Genomic DNA, 25,650 nt, shown 5'->3' on the forward strand with positions numbered 1-25,650 from the left:
AAAGCTGGGAAAAAACTGAGTCTCAGGATAATAATACGTGCCTTGTAGGATTGTATGGGGATTAAATGAGATAGTTGTAAAACAACGAACAGAACTATAGTTTGTTGCCTTTCTTCATCTGAATGTCAAGGTTTGTTTTTGTCTGACCTCGTGCAAAAAGGAGGAAATGTATTTGAGAAAAGATGCTGTTTGCCTTACTATGGGAGTTTAGAAAGAAAATTCCTATTCAGGGAATTAGGGAATGCTTCATCAACTAGGTGAATTTGAATTGCACCTTAAAGTTTGTGTAGAATTTTAACAGGAAAAGCTAGAAGGAAGAATCTGATAGGTGGTGAATATGACTTGTGTAAAGACTTGGAAATACTTTGGTTTCCTTTAAAGCCCTGAATAATTCAGCTTGACTAGAATTATGATACATATAGGGAAAGAGTTGGATAAAGTTGGACTGAAATTTAGGGACATATCATGGAAGGCCTTAAACGCCAGGCTAAGGAGTTTGACCTCTTCGTGAGGAAAGGAAAGTAGTTGAACATCAACTCTAGAAGAGAGATTTGGGATTTTAATAGAAAAATCTTTTTCTTTGCAGTTGGGATTAGGATGAGACTAAAATTACTCCTGTAGAATATGTTTAAATTTCATATATATTCATATATATTTTATATATATATTCATATATTTTTCCCTTTTAGTTGGAGAGAACATTTTTCTCCTGAATCCAACATGGGCTGGCTCCCGGGAGCCAGACTCTACTACCTACATGTAGTTCATATGCCTGCATGTTGCCTTCTTAGGATAAAGATGATAGATTTTAAGGAATCAGAAATGTGAGAGGTGATACTAATAAAAACAGTCAGCTGTTCTCCCTCCACTTGCATGTTGAAACTGGAAACTAATCAGCTACTCTGTCCCTGGGCAGGTGTGACCACAGTTACACAGGTCTTTACTGTGATACAGTGTTCCTTACGCTAACAGAACATAAATTACTATTCCTTTTCATCGTATCAGATGAGGTCAAGTTAAAATGACATTTCACATGAGAGAAAAAACATACACATGCCTCCTAAGTTGCTCTGGGGTAAAAGACTATTGCTTACCAAAGGAAAGGGGAGCTGTTCTCATCATATGGTTTGGGGACGAATTTCAAAATCCCATTTGCACTTTAGTCATTTGGGAGACAAAGGAGAATGAAATTATTGGAAGAAACTTTTAAAAATCCCACTGTGGGTAACTGGTGGATCACAGTGCTAGAAACTAATATGTTCATTCATAATGATTTATTCTCTGTAGTTTTGGGGGTCTATTCTATCATCTCAAACCCCAAGAAAGGAACAGAAGAGGTTAGTTATAAGATGAGGAATTCCCATACTCATTACTTCTGCCCACTGCTTTCAGCTGTATTTATCAGGACAACCTTGCTAGGTAGAACTGTGCAATCAAACAAGAGCACTGCTTTGGAGGCAATTAAAGCAGGAAACTAGCTGAAAATAAAGACAAAAAAACCCACAGCAGTTATTGAATACCTGCTTTCAAATTATCAGGGTTTTCTTTTTGAAAAAACGGTATGCACTTGTGTGTCTGTGTCTATGTGTGCCTGTTCTTCAAGGTGAATCAGTGTCACTGCAGATGGGTACATTATTATTTTTATAACCCCCAGTAAATATTACCCTGACAGGCTATATTCAGTTGATATAGATATAAACACAGTATTGTGATTGGGGTTGATTTACAGGAAGGTGAATCTGGTTGATGAGCTTGTAAGGTCCCTTAATATGTGACAACTCTTACCAGAAATTGGGTAGCTTTGGAAATGATGTTGTGAAGGAGGATTAGTAACATGTCAACAATATTTGAGTATTGTTATAGTTTACAAAATCCTTTAACATGTATTATCTTAGCTGTACCCTTCAGTGTAGCACACAGAAGCATGAAAAAAAGATGTTAAGTCACGTTGCAAAGATCCTTACTAACCTGATGGCCCACTTGGAGTACCAAACCAATCCTTTAACAATAGCTGACGGAGTTCTCTAACTTTGAAAAAGAGTAAAAGGATTTGTTTAAACTGGCAGAGCCCATTCTCTGGAGTGCACAGTGTACAGATTACCAAACAGTTAATTTAAAGTTAAGTACATATATCATATATACACATATATAAGTACATATATCATAAATGACAATTATGACTATGAAGTCAACTCCAATCTCTTTTCACCAGGGAATTGGCAAAACCCTTAACAGAATAGAGCTCTGGACAGATTCTCTTCTTTAACTGAACTAGCTGTGTATCATTTGCTGATCCTTTCTGTCTACCATTGTCCTGTTTCCCAAATAAGTCACCTACTTGGATGAGGGGAGATACAAAGAAGAAATGTAGAGATCTCAGATTTTCTGATGGAACTTACTCAAAGTTCAGAACAAGTTCAGATTTTCCATAATTATATCATGATGAGTCTAATGATTGCTCTTTTTAATTGGCTGGAGCACTGGCTCATAAAATACTACAGGTAAATCCACAGACTCTCTTAACTAGAAATCTGGCAATTAAGGTTTTACATTCTCTCCCCCACCCACTTAATTAACACTGCTTTCTACCTGGCCACCTCTGTACTTCAAATCACCAAAAGCTGGGATGGTATATTTTGCAGGAATATTAACAAGGTGGTCTAAAGCCATGGCATTCTACAACAGCATTTCTACCAGCTTAATCCTGAGAGTTTTCAGTTACTACAATAATCCTATTTCATTTCCCTACACAAATAGCTGCTATGTACTGGGCCCCTGGACCACAGTAGAAAGTAACCAAATTCTGCAGTGTGTCAGTTGAAAAGTACTGTGCCTGTTACAGTCTACATTGAACTTTGTTTAAATCGAGGTAGACTTGGCCCAAGCTGGCACTTTACATTCAAAATTAACAATTGTCTTGAGCTTTATGAGTTTAGGAAACTTGCTTTAATAATTTGATTTTTAGCAAGGGAGAATTTTAGATCATCTAGTCTTAGGTGTTTTTTTAAGTGAAAGTGCAGAGACAAATCTTACTTGTTTTTGAGAGTTAAATGCATTATAGAGAACAAGGATGCTTCTGGATTCCTGTGAGTTTACTTTCTTTCTTGGGCAATAGACTAATCCCTCAACTCCACTAACTATTTGCTATAGAAAAACTAATTTCACTTCTGCCAATAAAGTTCTTGGACAAGTTTGATTTTCTCTTGATGAAAATTAATATTCTCTCTGTTTGCCCCTGCTCTTCTCTTTGCTAAGATACAGTAGAGGCTTATATTCTTTCACCCAGCTCATGATCAGGCCATATTTGTCCACAAAGAAGCTGGAAACTCCAGGTGGGCTGACCTTTCAATGGTATTATGCCACTGATGGGTTTAAACCATGTATTTTGAATGCCTTGTATTTAGTAGGTGAGCTGTTTTGAAGATGGATTTTTATAGGCATTTAAAGATGCATTGAACAACAAAATACCAACATTTACTTCATTTTCCCCCCAAGTCTTTACACAAAAAAATTTTTTCCCCTAGCATAGGGAAAAATTATTTTAACAGAATACTTTAAAAAAAAAGGAGAAGGAAAACAAAAACCTCCTAAGACTGAGGTTTACAGTGTGTTCAAATTTTTGTTTTCTTTTTTACAGAAATGGAAATGGATCTTGCTTAGTGGAGTCTGGGGCTCCAAAAATTTCAGGGATAGTTATTCTATTTCACTAATGGGCTGAGTTTTTTGTTTTTGCAAGTCATCACAATTGAAGGAGCTTTGAATTCATGTGTAAGCAAAAACCAATTATGTTGAGACTTCCCTGGTGGCGCAGTGGTTAAGAATCCGCCTGCCAATGCAGGGGACACAGGTTCATGCCTGGTCCAGGAAGATCCTACATGCCACAGAGCAGCTAAGCCCCCGAGCCACAACTACTGAGCCTGCGCCTAGAGCCCGTGCTTCACAACAAGAGAAGCCACCGCAATGTGAAGCCCGAGCACTGCAATGAAGAGTAGCCCCCGCTCGCTGCAACCAGAGAAAGTCCGCGCACAGCAACGAAGACTCAACGCAGCCAAAAATAAATTAATTAAATAATAAATTTTTTTAAAAAAGAAAGAAAGGGCTTCCCTGGTGGAGCAGTGGTTGAGAGTCTGCCTGCCGATGCAGGGGACATGGGTTCGTGCCCTGGTCCGGGAAGATCTCACATGCCGCAGAGCGGCTGGGCCCGTGAGCCATGGCCGCTGAGCCTGCGCATCCGGAGCCTGTGCTCCGCAACGGGAGAGGCCACAACAGTGAGAGGCCCGCATACGGCAAAAAAAAAAAAAAAAAAAGGGAGAAAAACAAAAACCCAATTATGCTGAACAATTACCAGTAAATAGATTTTACTTGATCACAGTAGGCTAAATTTACCAAAGGCTTACCCATTAGGATATTTGGGCATTGTTGGCAGGGTAACACCAGGCAGAATTGTCAGGTAGGATGTGTTTTCCAGGGAGGCAGTACCTTACAGGGAAGAGCGGGGGCTTAGGAGTCTGGCAGACCCTGGGTTTGGTCCTAGCTTAGGCACCTGCTGGCTGTATGATCTTAACATATTTTGCTATCCCCTTACTCTGCTTTACTTTTCTTCTCAGCACTTATCACCATCTGCTAAACTATATATTCATTTTAATAATGTGTTATCTGTCTCCAAGTTCCCTGAGTTAGCACCACGAAAGCAGGGACTTTGTCTGTTTTGATTTTTGCAGTATTTCCAGGAGCAAGAAGAGTGCCACACATTTATAGTTCATGCTTGATAATTATTTGTTGAATGAATGAATGTCAGTTGGGAATAATAATCTTGCTTCGCTGGAATGGTAGGGTTAAATGCCATGTATACACAACAACTAGCCAAATGTCCAGTAAATGGAAGTCTTCATTAAATATATGTTCCCTTTATCATTTCTCTCAAGTCTCATTGCCCTGTCTCTATTCTCCCTGTTTTGAAAATCCCTAACTTTTAGGCATCCAGCATTCAGGTAGCCCTTTCAAAACCTAAACACTAACAATGGGCATATATGGCTGATGAACTTTTCAGCAGTTTTGATTTTTTTCTTTAAACTTTTCTTCTTTTTTTAAAAACACTATGAGAATGTATGTTAATAAGGCATATATATAGTAAGAGAAAGACAAAGCTATTTTTATTTGGGAAAAAAAGAAAGGAAGAAAAATCTTTACTGCACTGACAATACAGAGACAACAAAGACATGGTTCTGGCCGTCTGTGAGCTCAGTCTCACCGAGGAGACAGTCGAGAAATAGGAATCATCCAATGGACTGAGTGAAATGTTAGACACAGAGTAGTTGAGTGGCAGCCGGGGGAAACTGCTCCCTCACGTCCATCCCAGCGCCCTCCTGCCCCGCCTCTCACAGCTGCACGACTTTGGTCACCAGTTTTTCTTCCTTTAGTTGAGAAATAAGAGGATTAGACCTCTAAGTATCTTCAGGCTTTAAAATTCTTCCATCATTTTAAGGCCTCTGGGTATAAAGCAGTTACAAGTATTCTGTCACTTCCAGCAAGCTTCTGGGCCACACTCTATCCACTGGTCTGCTCCCTGGAAACTAAAACCGTAGACATCACCTTTTATCCCCTTACCCCCAGCATGAAGCGAGAGAGGGAGAGATGGTAAAGTAAGATCTATCTGACAAAAATGAAAAATTCTGGGAAGAACAAACCACTTGCCTTCCCTTCTTGCTTAGGAGTTCATTCGAAGAACTTCTACATAGGATAAGTGTGTGAGTTCAGTGCCTGAGACCAGACTGGGGAGTTGAAGTTTTTATTAACAAGGTTTTATTAAATCTTTGAGATAATTGCAAGACCCAGGATGTTTTGAACCTAATGGGACATCAGTGCAATTGAACTCCCAAACAGCTGTCATTCATTTTGGGGTAAAACTTGTGAATTAATCCCTTGATGTCTTTTTTTCACTTGGTTTCCTTTTGGACTGTAGGAAGTGTGCCTCAGCTAAAGGTTAAACTTTTAAAACTGTTCAGGAGGCAAATCCTTTCAAAGCTTTGTGTGGAAAATATTCTTTTAATTCAAATTTGGTGAGAGTTGCCAGGATAGCAAATTAAAGATTTATTGTCTGGGAATTTTTGGATCACAACCTAACATAGATCTGGTTGTTTTATTCTGTAATGTTTGGAGGTTTTCCAGCCACTGAGCTTTCTACTTGGGCCAGGTATTGGAAGCGTAACCAATGCATTGATTGATTAATCAAAGCAATGTATGTCATGAATTCTGTTTCTGTAGCAGATATTCATAAAAAGAAGATGTAGATGTAGCTGTTTAATGACGTCTTTAACCAGATCCTTGCAAGTTAGCAGTAGTTTGATATCACTATAACCACACAAAGGTTTCTTCTAGTTAGGCAGATAAACCCTTGGAAGGTCAGTATAGTTTTTGCAAGAGTATGAACTCTTCAAGCAGTGGCACATCCAAGATCACAAACAAACAAAAAAAATGCAGTGCTGGGTGACTGTGCCATGTAGCTACTGAACCCAGATCAAGTGCAATAAAGTGAAAAGGTATTTTAAACTTTAGAAACTTCAGGATAAGTTGAATGTTACCGATCTGAACTCCCCCAAGGCACCCAAATGGATGCACTTTTACTCTGTTTTGAAATTAATTCCAAGTCCAGGAAGTGGAATACATAATGTCTGTAATAATTTCAGAGTGAATCCCAGGGAAATTAAACATTAAATCTGGCTGAGATTTCACATTATAGGAATTATCGAATGTGTGCCATTAGCAAACATCATTCAGCAACTTACTGTATCTGAAGCTGCAAGGTTTAAACAAATACTCCAGTGTAACATTTCACTTATTAGGAGGCGTGACCAAACAATCAAATTACCAAGAATAAAATGAGAGTTCTAAACAGCCTGGTGGTGTAAATAAAACTACTCTCAGCTCTGCACTAGGCTTTGCTCTCTCTTTTGCATACCTTTGAATCCAAAGCCAAAGGAAAGATGTATAAAATAAGTTTAAGGCCCTCTTTCAGTATAAATAAATATATTTTTTAAAAACCCATATTTTCCTCCCATTGCCACTCACTATTCCATTTGCTTCAGCTGACTTGGGCTTTCTCTCATTTCTCTCTCTCTTTCCTCTCTCTCTCTCAGTCTCTCCTTACAAATAGTTTATCTTCCTGAAAACCTTATTACAGAACAGAAAACTTGTAGCTTGCTGGCTGACATGGATCTTTACTTGTACGTTGGCTTTGTGAACTTCGATGACTGACAGATGGCCCGTTCTTTTGTTTAAACTCTGAATTCATCTCCCTTAACTCCCTCATTTTCACACCAGTGAGTCTCCACACAGTGGCCAGGGATCTGCTTTGTCTGTATTGTTCCCCTGTCTGTGGTATCTCTGACTAAACACCCTGGTTGGCTGCCTGAAGTCCACACTGAGCCTTTACTTCTACCTGTTGTGAGGGAAGAGGCCAAAAGTTCATTGGTGAGGAGTGAGTAGTTTCCAGCTTCTGCAGTGTCTCTGGGTGTCAATGAGCACTCTGGCCTTCAACACAGCTGCTTGCCCCAGGAGCTAAGTGGATGGCTAGTATAAGGCTTAGAATAATAAAAAAAATTCCAGACTTGGGCAGCATCTTGTCAAGTCCCCAGACACAATGCCATGTTTATGTGGAGCCGTTTGTTCTGGTGGTAAGCACATGGCGAGTTTTAGGCGTTAGGTCTGGGGTCTGATAGCACCCCTCTCTGTGACAGCTGCTGGGCAAACCTGCTGTTGGCCTCATGGGGAACCAGGGCCTTAAATGTCGATGGACCGGGAAAGTCTATCCTGGCTCCTGAAAAAACCACCAAGCCACTCAAAACTTATGGCTGGCTGTTACATACATATGATGAGTATGTTTTCTGAATGAACCCCAAATCAGTCCATGCCGTCGGCCAAAAACTTTTTACTTGTATTTTTAATAAATGGCCTTTTATTGAAAGGAATGTAGTGACAGGCGATTGGAACTGTTGCTGAAACCTGGGATATGTGGTTGACGCACGTAAGAAGGCGGCCGTTTCCAGCTCTTCCCTCTAGGGCTGTATCTCTCTTTGTAGGGCATGTGAAGGGATCCTTCCCCCTTTTAAAGCCCCTGAGTCTCTGATGCACACAGGCATATTGTAACTTGCAGCCTGACAGCAAAATAGAAGTCACGAGATATGGTGCACTGCCTCAGTATATTTTTTCCATGTATGACAATGTGGAGATGGAAACCCTTTTAAACTAAGCTGAGAGTACCCAGGAGCTAAATCCGAAGCACATAAAACAAAAATCCCAATTTAACAAGTGGAAGGAAATATCACATTCCAGCTGCACGATACATAGCATTAAGAATTTTATTTTCTGCTTTTCCAAGAAAATCTCCCTGAACTTTAATCCCCTGTGACTCACAGAACCAAGAAAAAGGCCTTCGCCCCCAACCCCAATCCCCCGTCCCCGACGCAGACTGAGCCAAGCGCCTTGTGTGACGACCTGCCAGCCTTACCCGCTCAGTAATCACCAGCCCTTCTTTCCCTTTCCCTGGGACTGGAATGTTTTTTCAGCTGTTGTCATTCCTCTCTGGGTTCCAACAAGAGGAGGGCGTGTGCAACTTTAGGAAAAGAGCTTCAGGAAAACAAACTATCTGGGTTGCCTGAAGGAGTATGTTAGTGGGAAATAATGATACCGCTTGGAGATAAAATTCAACAGCATCTTTTCCTTTTCATTTAACACATCGCTGGTTACTGAGTCTGACTTCACTACATTGCAGATTAACCTCTTCCCCCTGTTGTACTTCACCTTTAAGGAAGTGTCCACATCTGGACGCAGTCACTGCTTTGCTGACACTCCTCCAGGGCAGAGCTCTTGATGCACAGAGCAGCCTAATCAGCAGAAGGGGTGGGGGGCAGGACTTCCAAGTTGCTCTCCAGGAGCGTTTAGCCAGATGGAAAGGATCAGTGTTTGCTTGAATGTAAATATCCCTTATACATCATTACACTCTTCTAGGAGAGGGGCTCACTCAGAAACTCTCTGAGACCTTTCTTTAGGGGCTTAAAGAGTTTATAGATACATGTATGTATGTAACTGAATCGCTTTGCTGTACACCTGAAACTGAGACGACATGGTTAATCAACTATACTCTAATACAAAATAAAAATTAAAAATAAATAAAATCAGTTAAAATCATGAAAAAAATAGTTAAAAAAAAAAGATTTTGAATGGCTAACATTTTGTATTTCCCTCTCCAAACACTACAACGAGCCTTATTTCAGCCTGCCCTCTTTTCGGGTTTGGTTAATATCATCCAATTTTTCCATAATAAGGATCAAGAGCCAAAGCTCTTCAGGATGCTTCCACCTTACATCCAGATCAGAATATTCCCCTCAAGGGAAAGTGAAGGCAAAGGCTTTGTTTGGACTCAAAGCAAAGTGTAAGCTTTGGCCATTTTTCCTGCTGCTCTGTTTCTAGCCTGGCCTAGTCCGAGTCCCTATAGCTATAATTAACTTGGCCCCTTGTCATTTACATATTTAATTGGGCCAAGTGACATTAGGGCTTGAGTAGCCTTTTTGTGGAACCATGTAAAAGCAAGTACCTTTTCTGTATAGTGACCCTGAACCAACAAATAATGATGCCTTTTTTATTTACAGGAGGTAGTCATTGCAAGGGCTTCCAAGTTCAGGTATAGAACAATGTAAAATTTATAACTTTAACTACAGAAGTTATTCCAGGGTTCTAAAGAGCAGCCAAGCAGAAATTGGTAAAGGTACATTTGGACATCTGATCACTTTCTGAGTCATTACTTAGACAACCAGTTTCCAAATGAATCTGGTCCTCAAGACATTTTGTGGGTAGAGGAACAGGAGACAAAAAACTCCAGAGTCCCTGCTCCCAAGTGACTCTGCCAAAATGTAAGTCTCTTGGGAATTAATGAGGAGACCAGGATTGATTTACATTAGACACCATAGTGTAGACTGTTTATCAAAATAATATCTGTGTCTTCCCTTTGATAATGCAGAGTTGTCACCAGGAGACACTGTCCAGTTTCTCTTGTATCCACAATTGGCCACATGACTGGTTCTCTCCAATAAAACATGAGTAAAGGGGATATGCAGTCACCGTCAGGCTGAGACTTTCAAGTTCATAGGGGTTTCTCTGGTCTCTCTTTTCCTCTTACCCTGTCTGAAAGCCAAGGTCTCAGTGACGGTGACAATACAGAAGGAAGGACCTGGATTCCTAAATCACCGTGTGGAGGAAAACCACCCAAATGACCAACAGATCCCTCACTGTACTGTTAGATAAATGAGAAATAAATTCTTTTGTGTCCAGTCAACTAAAATGTTGGAACTTTTTTTTATCACAATAGCCAGCATGACCCTAATACACCAATAAGATAGTGTCTGATTTTTATATCTTAGATGAATAAATAATTCATTCAGGAAAAAAGCATAGATATTTTGTTACTGTGAACATTCATAATACAAGATGGTATAGACTGTCCTAAAAGGCCATTGAGACCATCAGACCCTAATTTAAGAAATAGTGGTCAACTATTTTCATTTCCATACTGTCACCTTTGCACTTAAGCATTATCTTCATCTTGCCCTAAAAATGGCAGATAAAAACTGGCAAATGGATACCTTCTTCATGGTAAGAATTTGTATTTTAAAATCCTAGTGCATCCATGCATTTTTTCTGATGTCTGTGTTGTTACAGAGGTTGACATTGTGAGTCCATGTGTAGAACGTCTGTATGGAATTAGTACAGTATGGGCCCAAACTTTGCAACTTGAGGCATTCGCTTTTGTCTTATGAAGGAATGCTACAAATTCCAGTTCCTCTGAATCTTTTATACTTTTCCAGATTTAGCTGGTACCTGTGCCAGTACTACTTAGAGACCTGATATCACCAGAGTTTGCGTTTGGGAGGGAAGTCTTGACCTAGGTAAAAGATAATAAAAATAATAGTTCAATAAGTCACGTGGTTTGTTAATCGAAACCCATGCATGGTCACTGAGTGTTTTCAACAATAACTCCAATTTTCAGAAGCACAGATGTTAAACTGCTCTGCCTCTCCAGATGTGCTCCTACAGGAGTCTATCAAAATGGAGCAGTATGCTCCCCCTCGGAGAACAGAGAGGTGCTTACTTATTCCAGTTGTCCAACATCTTTGTTTTTCTTCCAACAAAGATCAAAACAGAGCTCTTAATATGTATTTGGTTTAAATTTAGTGGCATACAGTATTTACCCCCATCGGCACTTCCTCTCACCTGCGGAGATAAACTGTGTTATTCTACTACCAACCCATATGGTTTCCGTCTCCGTCTTGCCTGCCTTGGTGTGATATCTGTTTACTGTGGAATGGGCACCACGTCCTGTGAACACTTCATGCAGAGTGGTAATAGACTGAATTTTATATTTGCTCTTTTCTCTTCAGCTTGTGTTAGCACCATCTTAAAATAAACACAAAGTCATTGAAGAATATTTTTGACCAGACTGAGCTTATTAAATACTATCAGACTAGTTGAGACAGAAAAGTTTCAAGAAATTCTGTAATTGCTTGGAATATCAGTCCCCACCCACAAACCCCAACTTTTATGCTTTTTTTTTTCAGTATGAACTTTAATATGCAAAATGTATTTTTCAGGAAACCATTCAGACTTCTTTTGTACAAAATATTTTGTGTGTTCTCCTTTTGTGGACTTTGAGGGATAATAATTCATGTGATGGAGATTTTTTTGGCATGATGGGCTCAGATTCCCTTTTATGAAAGAAAAGGAAGAGGAATCAACATTCATTCATTGATTTAATTCAATTAATAAATGCTTTTACGGCACATTGAAAGCGTAAAACATAAAGTGAGGCAGCCCTGTACCTCCAGAAGGAAATAAAACAGACATGGCACGTGCTATAATACAACTTAACAGGTAGAAAGAACAAATAATTTTACATGTGATGAGTGTCACAAAAGGAGAAATTCAGGACTCTACATACAGGCTTCTAGGATATCTGTTGCTTCATTTGGAGGTGTCTTCCTCAGATTGGGAGAACTCAGGAATGTTACAAAATTCAACATGCTAGCAGAGTATTTTTAAAGTGTACTGAGTTATAAACTAAATGTAATATGTAGACTAAGTTGACTCTCAGGCATTAAAGAATCTCAAGTTGGGATAAAGATTGATTCTCTTTCTGACTTGGTAGATTATGGTGCAATGCATACAAAAGTGGTACAGTAACACAACAGAAATAATGATAATATTCTATTAGAAAAAGCTTGCTAGGGCTTAGTGCATTTTACTCTTTACCAGGTGTCCTTCTTCCCTCCCTCCCTTCCTCCTTCCTTCCCTTTATCCCTCCCTCCCTCTTTTTGTATAAATCAACAGTACTTAGAAATGAAGGCCTAAGTTTAATTATGTTCCCATCAATTAGAACAAAACGTAAGAAACAAACAAAACAACTAAATGCAGAGAAAAACAACTTGCTTTCTATGATCATTTTAAACTGGACAACACAGATGATTATTTGAGTGCAAAAATTGGGTTGTAAAATGAGTATCTTCAAAAATGTCAAGTGTAAATGCCCTTTTGCAGGCAAACATGGTACTGAATGAATTCCAACAGCCCTCTGCCTAAAGGCTCTTCATTCCATGTAAATTGAGCTTAAAGGAAAATTTGTCTCTAAGAGAGAGTTTCTGCTAGTGCCAAGGTATGCTTGAGTGAGAAGACAAGATGATGGTTTCTTGAGTATTTTATAGGTTATGGTTGAGAAATAGGTATTAGATTCTGGGTTTTAAGGTGTAAAGAATCTGTGTACCTACTTTGTAGGGAAAATGCACAAAGCACAGTTGATAGGACCAGGCAGTTCAATGACCAAGCTGATCTCATCCATCTTCCATTTCCGAATGAGACTGGGAAAGGTAGAAAATGGGGTAAGAAAAATGGATGTATCCTTAATGACTCAACTATCCTCTTTTAAAAGATGTACAATCTGATTATGAGATAACAGTTTGAAGAATAAACCAGTGAAAGGTACCCATCTCGTTTAGATGCACAAGTGATGGAAGGGAATGCAAACAACGCAGTTTTATGATTAAATACAATGCAGATTTCAATCCAGGCCCCTACCTTCTCTTGTTTACTGGGGACACACACACACACACACACACACACATACACACTCACACACACAGAGAGAGAGAGAGAGAGAGAGAGGGAGGGGGAGGGGGAGGGGGAGGGGGGAGGGGAGGGGGAGGGAGAGGGAGAGGGAGAGGGAGAGGGAGAGCATAAGAAAGATCTGTATAATATATAGATGCAAAGAAACACATGATTGGCAAGGACTGTCAGAAGAAAAATTGTCAAGAGAAAAAGTAAGTTTCTTCCTCTTCCAAATAGCCTTTTCTCCTTGGGAAGTGACAGAGAAAATTAGGATAAAGAAACAAGGGGTAAATAATACTCTTTTCTTTTTGTTGACAGTCTGGAGGTGGTTCACTTGCATTAGACAATCCTTACAGTTCTTAGGGTTTCTGAACAGATTTCTCCCCCTTAAATGGTGTAACTTTTCCACCTCTCAGACACGTGGGAGTGGATGAGGCTGGAACCACTGGAACCAGTGCATGGAAGAGGTCAGGGGAAATTTGTATGGGTCCAGCCCCAATTTTCCTCCCAGAGAATGACTGACTATCCAGGATACTGAATCCCAATGGGTGGAACATACTTAAGTCCTTGGTAGGAGCACATTGAAATCCAAGGTGGGGGAGAAGGGTTTGATGGAAAAAGAAAGACTTCTGAGAGATGAGAGACTCATCTCTTACCATCTGATGGGAACCCATCTAGATCATCCCAGAAGGAGATCAGAGATTATATGTGAATAAGAAGATGAGGACCAGCTCGAGGCTGCAAGAACCCAGTAAGAGGGTCAGACTTTGCTATTTGCAGTGAAGGGGTAGGTTCTAGTTCCTCCCTGGGATCTAGAGGGAAAACTGGACACCAGAAACCAGGGCAAAAGGGCTAGTTAGGGCATATACAGAGGGGGTAAGCAGAGGAAGCTTCGCCAGATGTTCCCCAAAGTGCCTGGTTGCCTCAAGGCACACCAGATGAGCCCAGAGCTACAGACTATGTCCACGCTTCATTTGCTGATGGGAAAGGCCTCAAATGTACCACCAGAATTGGCTCTCTGATCAGGCAGGGGCCAAGGGGAGCTCTCTGTGCAGGTGACAGATGCCGCTGAAAGTGTTTGTGTGTGGCAAGATAGATGGTAGGATTCTGGGCAGACCCTGAATTCATAACTGCTTAAGAACCATTGGAATTTCAAAGAAATACTTTTTCTAAGCCATGCTATCTGTAACACTGTTACTGATCATTCCACAAAAGAAAGGCTGCAGAACCCATTTTACAAGTGGAGAAAATAAGAGGAAAATATTAGAAGTAGTTACTTCAACTGCAGTGAAAATTGTTCTCAAATTTGGTATCCCAGATATGCTTTTTATATGACCTTTGTTTATTATGCATCAAAATATTTTATTTACTTTAGTCATGCATCTGCAAATCTTTTAAGAGTCTGTTACTGTCAAAAATATTTTAAAAGCTTCCTGTGAAATGCTTTGGTATATATTCTTCACCAGAATTGTTCATTAGTAGCTCTGCACCAGATTAGTGCTTCGTATAGCTCGATTAGTTGAATAACTGCCTTTTATTTTTAATAATCAGTTATTCATTTCTGTTAGGCCTAGGGAAGGATTGTGAAAAGAGGTAGGTAGGTCATAAGGGTTAGCTCTTATGTTGCATTTGACATTACTCTCCTCCTGATTTGTTCAGCCTATTAGAATTTATTTCTGAGAGTTCTGTAGAAAACAAACAAAACACTAATACAGGGCTGAAAAAAAAAAAAACTAAGCAAAGAAGGCAAAAGCTCAGGGAGATAAAGACAGCCTCACTAATGAGTCCCCAACTGATTAAAAGTAAATACATTTCTATTCCTAGAAAAGTGTTAAGTAACATGTGTGCCACAAACTGTTTAACTTTAGCAAAAATAAAGAGTTGCCCTCAAATTTGTTATGGGAGGACAGCAACACAGGACCTAATTATTTCCCAGGTGCCTCTGGTCTGAATTTAGAAATAAGCTACTACTGGCAACATGTGGAAAGGGCCCATCTTTGTGCCCAGCTTGACAGATAACTCATCTTTCTGGTTATTTTTAAGGGGATACTGTATCACCATTAAGCATTAACTTTACCCAGTGGTGCCGACTAGGTTCTTGGGAGTTTCACAGTATAACATGGGGTTAAGTATTTGGGCTATAGAGTCAAGACCATCTGTTTGAATCTTTGTCCTGCCTCTGTGACTTTGGGCAAAATATTTTGTGTCTGTTAGCTTGGGCTGTGTTATAGACTATCCCCAAATTTTGTGGCTTAAAAATATCATCATGTATTTGCTCATGATTTGATGGGTTGACAATTCTACTGGGCTTAGCTGGGACAGCTTATGTGTGTTCCTCATAATATTGGCTGCGTTCACTTACATGTCTGGGGTCTTGGATGTAATCTCCATGTAATCTCTCTTCATCTAACAGACTAGCCTGGGTTTCTTCATACAGTGGCCGAAAGTTCCCAGCAGCAGGAGAGGGTAAGTTCCAAGGAGCAAGCATATTTCAAACCTTGACTTGTATCATATTTACTTTTGTCCCACTGACTAAAACAAGTCACGTGACCAAGCCCCAATTTAAAGCTTAGGGACTAGAGCATAAGCTCTAGTTCTTGAACAGGCATGCATGTAGGGAGTTGTGACCAAATTTAAGACCGTAATAACAACAATCCACCACACTACTTCTCTAAGTTCCCAGATTCTCATGGGTAGTATGAGGGTATCATAGTATCTACTTGCAGGATTCTTATGAAAATGAAATGAAATAATCCATGTAAAGTGCTCAGCATAGGATTAGCAGTAATTAATACTGTATTACTACTAATTAAGAAAGCAAGAGAGAAAGAGAAATTGGGGGAAGAAACAGAATGGAAGAAAAGGACTGGGGATAAATCTTGAAGGCTGAGGTAGGAGAAGGCTTTGTGGAGAGTATGTTGATGATACCATGAGGGACTAATACTTAGTTGGGTACTGGTTCCCTGTTATCACTGGCCTTTGAAGTTCTTACTAGCTTTTCAACAATTTAGAAACAGTTACTTCCTTATCAGAAAAAAAGATTCTAATTTTAAGTTTCAAGAGTTTTCTTTTTTTAGTAACAGTGGTTGTGTTAGGATGTGTGTTAGTAATTGTGTTAGGGACCATGGGTGGATTTTATTTTATACATTTTCTATAACGGGGTTATGTAGTTTTTGTAATAAAAAGAAGACATTAAAAATATCTAAGATTTGGAACAAAAGTTCTTTTTGTTTTGTTTAAGTCCTTTTTAGAATTATTCTGGAATTCTAAAAAATTTTGCATTTGTTTGTAAAGTTGACAATTTTCAAAATTTCCTTTGTGGTCTTAGAAGTATCAATTGGTCTTCTCACTATATCCTGAAAATTCCCTTGACATGTGCAAGCTCTCCGCCCATCTGCTTTTTTGAGGGATTAGAACTTCCTAATTCCAAAATGCCTGAAGGCTACATTTGGAACAAGTATTTGTTTATGTGATGATACCAGTTAAAACTTCATTGAGCTTTCTGGTCTACTGGAAGTGGAGTTCTATATAAATTTAAAATTGTCTTTTACAGGTATGGAATTAGAGTATTAGCAGTATAAATTTGAAGATTAAATAAGCAACCACACACATTCCAAGCTAAATGAATTAAACAAGCCTGGAAGTTTAAATTTATCCTCCCACCCTCTGCCAAATTTGTTAGAAAGTGCAAAAAAATCAAAGCTGCAACTGAGGATTTAAACCAGATTTTTATTTGGTGAACTTTCTAAGAGTACCAGGGTTTATGCCTTCATGCATCTGAAGAGCCAGATCATTCCCCATTTCTCAACGTGTGGTCTGTGGACTAGTTTGTGTGGAATCACCAGAGGGGCTTTTTATAAGTCAGCTATCTTTTGGAGGCCCTGCACCTGTCCCTAGAGTCAGGCCTGGGGCTCTCAGTCACCTGAGAACTGTCTGGCGGAGACCCCTCTGCTATCATCCCTGAAGCCCCTGCTCCTCCCTAGTTCACAACCCCATAACTGTCATCTCCTCTTCTCCTGCTTCAGTGTGGGCTGATTATGTATCTGGACCAGTGGTCTGAAAATGTTTTCAGTAAAAGGACAGAGAGTAAATATTTTAGGCCTTGCAGGCCATTGGGTCTCTGTCACAACTCCTCAACTCTGCTGTTGCAGCTGGAAAGTAGCTCCTGAGGGTGTGTAGTGAGTGGGCGTGACTATGCTCCAATAAGAGGTCATTTACAAAAATAGGCATCTAGCCAGATTTGGTCAATCCTTGATCTAGACAGACTCTGGTCTGGAATATTTTAGTCTTTTCCACCTCCAAACCCAGGGCAAATTAAAAAAAAAAAATGTTCTTCTTAGTTCCTCAGAGGACATAGATTTACACAAAATGAGGTCTGAATACATCTTGGCAACTCCAGAGCCTTTGCAGAAGAAACAAAGGTGTTCTGACTATCTAGCCAGGGACATGGAGGGAAGTAGCAGGTTTAGACCACAGTGGTTGAAATGACTGCTTTCTAGATCAGGGGTCCCCAACCCCTGGGCCATGGACTGGTACTGGTCCGTGGCCTGTCAACGGAAACGGGCCGCACAGCAGGAGGTGAGCAGCAGGCTAGTGAGTGAAGCTTCATCTGTATTTACAGCAGCTCCCCATTGCTTGCATTACCGCCTGAGCTCCATCTGCTGTCAGCATGATGGTGAGTTGTATAATTATTTCATTATATATTACAATGTAATAATAATAGAAATAAAGTGCACGATAAATGTAATGCGCTTGAATCATCCCGAAAACATCCCCCCACACCGTCCATGGAAAAATTGTCTTCCACAAAACCAGTCCCTGGTACCAAAAAGGTTGGGGGCCGCTGTTCTAGATGGAATGCGATGGAAGGATAGCAATGTTAAGTGACTTCCGTAAGTCACTTGTTGAATGGGTGGCTGAGTTAGGAGCTGACTGTGAAGATCCCTCTCTCTTCTCCAGAGCAATGGTTCTCTGACTTGAGCATCAGAACCACCCCAAGGCTCCTTAAAACACAGATTGCTGGGTCCTACTGCCAGAGATTCTGGATCAGCAGGTCTGGGCTGTGGCCAGAGATTCTGCATTTCTAAGAAGTTTGTGAGTGATGGTGATGCTGCTGACTCGGGGACCACACCCCAAGAACTGCTGCATTGGATAAGCCATTCTTATCATATCTGGGAGCAGTTGAGCCTTCTCTCGTTTTACAAAGCTTTCCAGCAGCTTCTGTTTCTCATTCTGATGAACAGATTTAAAGTGTTACAGAATCTTTATTTTCCTTCTGGGTAGCAAGCTTTAGCACATCTCAGAACAGCATTTCACTTTGGTATTACTAATTTTTGACATAAAATCAGTCTAAATGTTATAAATACACCAATAACTGCTGTGTTAAACAGCCTATCTGAAATGAGGCTCTGGCCCCAATGCTTCTTGCTCCCAAGAATGAATACATGGTCACTGGGCCATTTTCTCGAGCAAGTTCTTTACCAGCTCCCCATGGCATCGCCACACTCTGCTTCAACCCCTCCTGTTTTCCTGATATGTGCAGTCACATTTTAACGGCCGAAATGGCTTTGAAGCTTTCCCCACGCAGCCAATTTTCACTCTCAGTGCAGGGCATCTCCTGTCCTTCAGCAAGGAGTCTACTTCAGTAATAAGTTTTCACACGAGTCCAGAACTCAAATGTGTTTTGACCTTTGTCCTGATGGCAGCGCCTTAATGTCGGCACCAGAAGTAGATTTGTCATGGAGCTTTTCTGATGAGACAGGCTCTCCAAACTAATCGAGGCTGATGGCAGATTTTGTCAGCGAGATGAGATGTTGCCCACAGCTAGTCAGCTGGCTGAAATTTTTGGTGCTAATGTCAGGGTTTCATTGAGAGATGTGTTTAGCAGAGTCATAGCTAATATGATTCTAGATCCTCCCAGCAAAATGGTGAGCTTATAAACCACGGAGCACTGATATTAAGGCAGCTGTTTTGCACTAGACCTAAATTCATGACTAAGATTCCTTAATGAATTCTTTGGGGTAGGGGGTATAGAAGCCAGCCAAGCAAACTGTTCAACTGTAATATCAAAAACTTCGAAAAAAACTTAAAAAGTCTTAAATGTATTACACTTATCTCCTGAATTCTGAACAGTACCGACCTCAGTTTAAGTGCTTCGGTTGATTGTAATCCAAGAGAAATATTATACTTCTTGGCTTTGCCCCGGGCAAACTTTTCACTGAAGTCATTCGTTTTGCGTTTTGTTATGGTTACCTAACTTCAATCAGAATGCAGCAGGCTACCAAAAATGCAAGGCAGAGACTTCCAGTTCCCAACATTTCTCTGCTTTGGAAATAGGATGGACTCCACTGTCTTTTTCTGAATTTGGTCTTTATTTTAGAGATATAAGAAAGACCTGATTAGACACGGGAGGGGACTCGAATGTCAGCTTTGAGAGAAGGACAGTGTGTCTCACAACACACACATGCCTGGATTACTAACTTGGCTGGCCGCCTGGAAATATTGGCACCACCCATCTGCTTCTCCCGTTTTCTCAGAGGAAAGCCCTAGGACAGTGAGTCTCAACAGCAGCTCCTGTTCCCAGCTGGAAACTTGTCAAGTCTTCCAGTTCCAGAGCCAAAATACTATATTATTTTAAACTTTCTAGGGTACACTATAATCATGTAGCTCTTTTAGATATCTTCAACTATAATGAATTTGGTCCAGGAATCATCCTTATGCGAGCTCATTCACCATAGGCAGTTTTTTTTTTTTTTTTTTTTTTTTGCGGTATGCGGGCCTCTCACTGTTGTGGCCTCTCCCGTTGCGGAGCACAGGCTCTGGACGCGCAGGCTCAGTGGCCATGGCTCACGGGCCCAGCTGCTCCGCGGCATGTGGGATCTTCCCGGACCGGGGCACGAACCCGTGTCCCCTGCATCGGCAGGCGGGCTCTCAACCACTGCGCCACCAGGGAAGCCCCCACCATAGGCAGTTTTGTGCTTAACTAGTAACTCAGACCCATGACAAGGACTTGTGAGAAAGTAAATTTTCTTTGCTTTCTTTTTGTTTCCATGGGAAAATGTTTCTAGAGCCCATCTTGGTGGGTGCATTCATTCATTCATTCATTCATATATTAAGTATGTGTGTTACAGGTGCCTGGCATGGTGCTGGGAAGTCACTGATGAAAGGTAATCTTATCTTCTGAATTGGAGTTAAATGTGTAGACAGATACTTGTAAAGTAGGATGATACACACACAGTAGATATTTATATTACTTATGGGAGCACAGGAGATGGGAAATATTGTCTTAAGAGGTGAGGAAGGTGACATATGATCAGAGCCTGGAAGATGAGATGGTGTGTACTAGGAAGAGAAGAAGTGAAAAGATACCTAAGCAAAGGACATGATATATACATGGCAGAGACAAATTGTACTCACTAACTGTCCTGTGCTACCCTGTGTTTCTCAGATTGCTTTCAGTTGGATTGGATTCATGTGACTGAATCATAGTGAATGAGAGTGCAAGCAGAAATGATGCTAGGCACCTAAGACTTGTGGTGCCTCTTCTGTTTCTCTTTTCTCCTGCTGCCACATACTTGGTAGTAACGTGTTGGAATGGATGAGTCACAAGATGGAGTAACCTGGGATCTCTAAGTCACTGGACGGAGGAGAGCCTCCTCAGACCGGCATCCTGCTTCATCGGAGAGAGAAACATTTTACTGTATTAAGCCTGTCTGTTGTGGTAGTTGGCATTAATTACTCTGACTAATGTAGTATGGGAAAAGATTTGGAGAGCAGTAGAGTCTGGCATATCTAGAGAATGTTTGCCACTTCAGTAGAGCTGCAGGTTAGCATATGGAGGAAAGACTTTATGAGTGGATTGGAACCAGACAGGGATTGTTTTCTAAGCCATGATGAAGAGATTGAATTTCATTCTTTTTTTTTTTTTTTTTTTTTTTTTGCGGTACGCGGGCCTCTCACTCCTGTGGCCTCTCCCGTTGCGGAGCACAGGCTACGGACGCGCAGGCTCAGCGGCCATGGCTCACGGGCCCAGCCGCTCCACGGCATGTGGGATCTTCCCGGACCGTGGCACGAACCCATGTCCTCTGCATCGGCAGGCGGACTCTCAACCACTGCGCCACCAGGGAAGCCCTGAATTTCATTCTTGAAGAGACTATGAGACATGGGAAGTGTTTATGCAGGGTAGTCATGTAATCAGAATTGAATTTTGGAGATAAAACTATGGTGGAGTGCATAAGATAAATCAGTAGGTAAAAAGCAAGCCAGAAATCAGTTAGAAGTTACTACAGTAGTCTGGGTAAGAGATGGTGAGGGCCCAGGCTATGGCAATTTTATTTTTTTGTATTTTTGCACCAAATTACTTTGGTTAAGAAGGGATGTTGCCTTGCTTTACAGGTTAGACCATGGGTCAACAAACTATTGCTTTTCTGTTTTTGTAAATCAAGTTTAATTGGAGTAGGACGACACCCATACGTGTATGTATTATCTGTGGCTGCTTTTACCCTATAATGACAGTGTTGAGTAGTTGTGACAGGGGCTGAATGCCCCATAAGGCCTAAATTATTTATTACCTGGATCTTTAAGAAAAAATTCACCCATCCCTGGGTTAGACTGTATAGCTAGGCATCAGTTGAACCACCATGCTTGTTCGGAGATGCCTGTACCTGGCTCCTCGTGTCAAGGACTAGTTTGTACCAACTAAGTTCATATCTGTTATTACACACCTGTTTAGCTCCCCTATGTAGCAAGTAGTAGTATTGGGAAGTAACCTTGTCTCCTCTCCATCCCTCTCACTAGTGGGTTTCCATAGGAATAATAGATACATGTGAATGGTCAGATAGCAAGGGTGTAATATCCACTCTTTCACTAATGGAAGCTATTTCACGTAGCTTACAGGTGGCTACATATGTATGGCTTCTCTTAATTCTGGACTTTGTGCTCAACAGGGGGTGAATTGAGCCATAGTTTTTTAAGTGACTGCCTAGTAAATTATCTACTCTGTTGTCCCAAATTTCCCATGTAAAGAGTCTAAAATACAGACTTCATGGGATGGTGTAGAAAGCCTGTTTTGGTCTCTGGTCATGTGTACGTACATGCACACATAAGGGTGACATATACCATGTACAGTTATACACCTAGCTTTTAAAATTTAACTATGTGTATTGGAGCTTGCTCCTTTTTAGTAAATATTGGTCTGCCTCATTCTTTGTACTGTAAAATTATTGGTATTTTCATCTTTGACTCTTACATTGATTTAGATCTCAGAATAGAGAGGATGTGCAAGTTAGTAGCCTCCACAAATCGCTATGTAGGATGTAAAGTCTGGAAACTTCAAGAACGGATACTGGACATCCATTCAGGAACCTAAATATTGCTCAAGGAGATTAAGGATGCTGGTGCGGTCTGGAGGAGGTCTTTGGAAAGAGTAGGTCTCTCAGGTTTCTGTTTACTATCTGTGACATCTTTACTGCTGGTAGTCACAGCTGTGTGGCTATTTTTATCAGGCACAAGCTATGGTAGCTGGGTTGCTGTTTTTGACCTTAGCAGCTGCACTAGGTATAAAATAAAAGCATCTTTGGGTTTGTACAGGTTTTTTGGCATTGATAAATGGAAACATCTTTGTTCTCTTGACATGTTTCTCTGCAGGCCAGGATTTTGCAACACTGGTGTGTATGGTTCCTGCCTTTAAATTGTAAAGGGATTGGGAGCACTCATTGATTGGCTATCTCAGATCCTGTTCTTTAACTTGTTTTGCCCTGTAACCAGTTCTAGGGTCAAAGTGGGGGCAGTGGCAAGACCATCTCCTTGGTATCATGGGGTTTGTTCATGAGCTATTGAAGCCAGTGCGCCTTCCTTACCCAGCTTGGTCTGAAATTGACTTTCTTTTGTTAAGTAGGTAACCTCCTGTTATGGTTGTAGATTTCATGAGTCCAACCTGTGTAGTTCAGACAGAGGCAGAATTTTGTTATTTGATCTGTAAAGAGGAATGGGAGGTCATCCTCTTAGGTGGAAGAAAAACTCAATGGAATTAATATAATTATTGTAATCTCATCTTTTTAATAAGAAAAAATTAAAAAACCTTATGTAGATCTCTGGGAATCAGGTTTGCTGAGACTCTCCTGGAGGAACTGGGTAGGATTCAAAGCAGAGGCTTTCATCTGAAGTAGGAACAATAGCCATTTTGATTCGACTCACGGAAGAAAAGAAGAATTTCCTTAAAAAAAAGATTGAGGTTGAACAGCTTAAGCTACAGAGATAGGAAAGGGAAAATGAGATCTACTAGATCATAAGGAAAGATTGGGATCTTGGAGGCCAGGTAAGAGAGATCTGAAAGGAGGAAAGATGTTGAGATCCTGGAGGCCAGTTGTTTAGTTGTTTTCAAATTCTCCTCTGCAGGCTTGATACCCCCCTAATTCCCACCATATATTTGATGATTCAGTCATCCCTTTTTTGTGGAGAAAGAAAGAAGTGCTACACTGGGAGAGGTAGCTATTGTTAAGTTAAGTCGCATCAAAATCTGTGTGTATTTTTCCCAGAAGAGAAATTTTATATCATTACAACATATAAACTATATAATGTTGGCCATGTATTCAAAAACTGCGGTAGTTTTATCTTTGAGGTCAGTCTATAAAACCTACCTCAAATGATTGACTGTCATCATTGCTAATCATTTCTAGCCCAAGAAATTTTATTAAGAGGACCAAAGCACACCCACCTGCTGCCCTGCTTTGTAGCAGTGGTCGATTGTATGTAGACCAGGCCTCCATGCCTGCTCCCCTCAAAGAACAGGGAGTTCAGACTGTGTGGGTGTTTGAAAGCATTCATGTCACAAGCAAAAGGCCAAAACCCGTGAGTAATGTTGAAATGTTGAGTAGTCTGTGTAGAGTCAAGGACAAATGGTGGTAACAAACCATGTATTGACTGGTCTCTGAGTCAGTCAGTGGTTCAGACCTATAGAGACTGGTCTGTGGTCTCTATGTCTCCTAGTTTTCTGAAATGTCTGCGTCCTTGACTGTTTTAAAAGAAACACATTGGGTCTTGTTCAAAGATGTTGGCAAGCACCTGAAATACCAGGCTAGACTGTTAAAAAGGGGGAAAGGAAACATAGCCATGCATATTGCTTGTTACAGGGGGACTAAGAGAGTTACTACATCAGAAAAGTGACCAGGGTACAAAGATATTCAGCAGAGGAGGATGGGCAAGATGGGGAGAACCCCCAGGGAGCCAGAAGCCCTTATTGTGAGAGGCTTCTTAATGCCATGGAGGAGTCAAAATAAAAGCTGTGGGGAAGCCTGGAGACTGGGATGGCCATGCTAGACTTTTTTGGATGGATTTGATATTGGAAGACTAGGGAGATGAGAACTGAAAATTTTAATCAGAATTAGATGAGTTTCGGGTAGCACAGAAATTGTAGGTGGGAATGCAGCTGTTGTTCATCCCTCCAGGGAAAGTTCCTGGGAAGTTTATGGAAGGATAAGAGAGAAGAGATAGGGAGGGGGAGGCACACTAATTGGGAATAAGTGGTGAAACAATAGATTGTATGTAGTCCTGGGTTAATTGTTGTCTTGTGGGGAGGTATTTCCTGATGCAGGGTTATCCAGTTTAGGAAACAGAGGCTAGACAAGATTAGTTTGAGCAGTGGATGCTTTGTTTTCAGACTGACCAAGAAATCCTTGACTTTATTTCTTTTTATGGGGGCTCCAAGAAAATATGCAAGAATATGTAAGAAAGACAAATATCTGGGCTAGAGAGAAAAGGGAAAAAAAAAGGAAAGAAGGCTCTGGGATTTAGTCCTACATGTGAAAGAGGAGGGATGGATTCAGCTTAAAAACTAGGTTAAGATGGGGAAGACTCAGCTTGACTGCCTACTGCAATGAGTAGGAGGACAGCAGAGGGAGACGGAACACTAGGGGCCTATCCTGTTATTACCAATGGAAGGAGGAGAAAGGTATGTTCCTGTGTTGCTGAAATAGTAAATATTATTCTCCCTTTTGGATCTCAAGATGTCGGTTGGCTTCAAGCTACGAGCAGTAGAAAGCCTGATTTGGCTGTGAATCAAGCAGGCTTCCCTAATCCAGTTTCACCATTTGCAAAAATAATATTTGGACGCATCTGGAGGTCTGAGTCTGCCTCGCAGTGTGCTTAGAACTCAGTGTGGAGAGTGATCAATTAGATTAAAAAATACCCAGACTTTCTGTGTGATGGGCTCTGCCCTAAATTCTCTATAGGCATCCTTTTATTTAAACTTCTTCAAAGATGTCCAATGAATAGGAGTGCCCTCAGTGCCTTATACTGAGGGATTTATGAGATTAATATGACATCATTGGTGACCACTTGCTTAAGATGGGTGTCTGTCAGATTACTCCACTGCAGTGTTACTCTTTTCCTCTTTTCATACTCCATTTGTTAGAGGCTGAATGTTTGTGCCCCACCCCCAATTTTGTATGTTGAAATCCTAACCCCCAATGTGATGGGATTAGGAGATGAGGCCCTCGGGAGGTG

The sequence above is a fragment of the Phocoena sinus genome, chromosome 14 (genome assembly GCF_008692025.1).
Source record: "Phocoena sinus isolate mPhoSin1 chromosome 14, mPhoSin1.pri, whole genome shotgun sequence".
NCBI lineage: Eukaryota > Metazoa > Chordata > Mammalia > Artiodactyla > Phocoenidae > Phocoena > Phocoena sinus.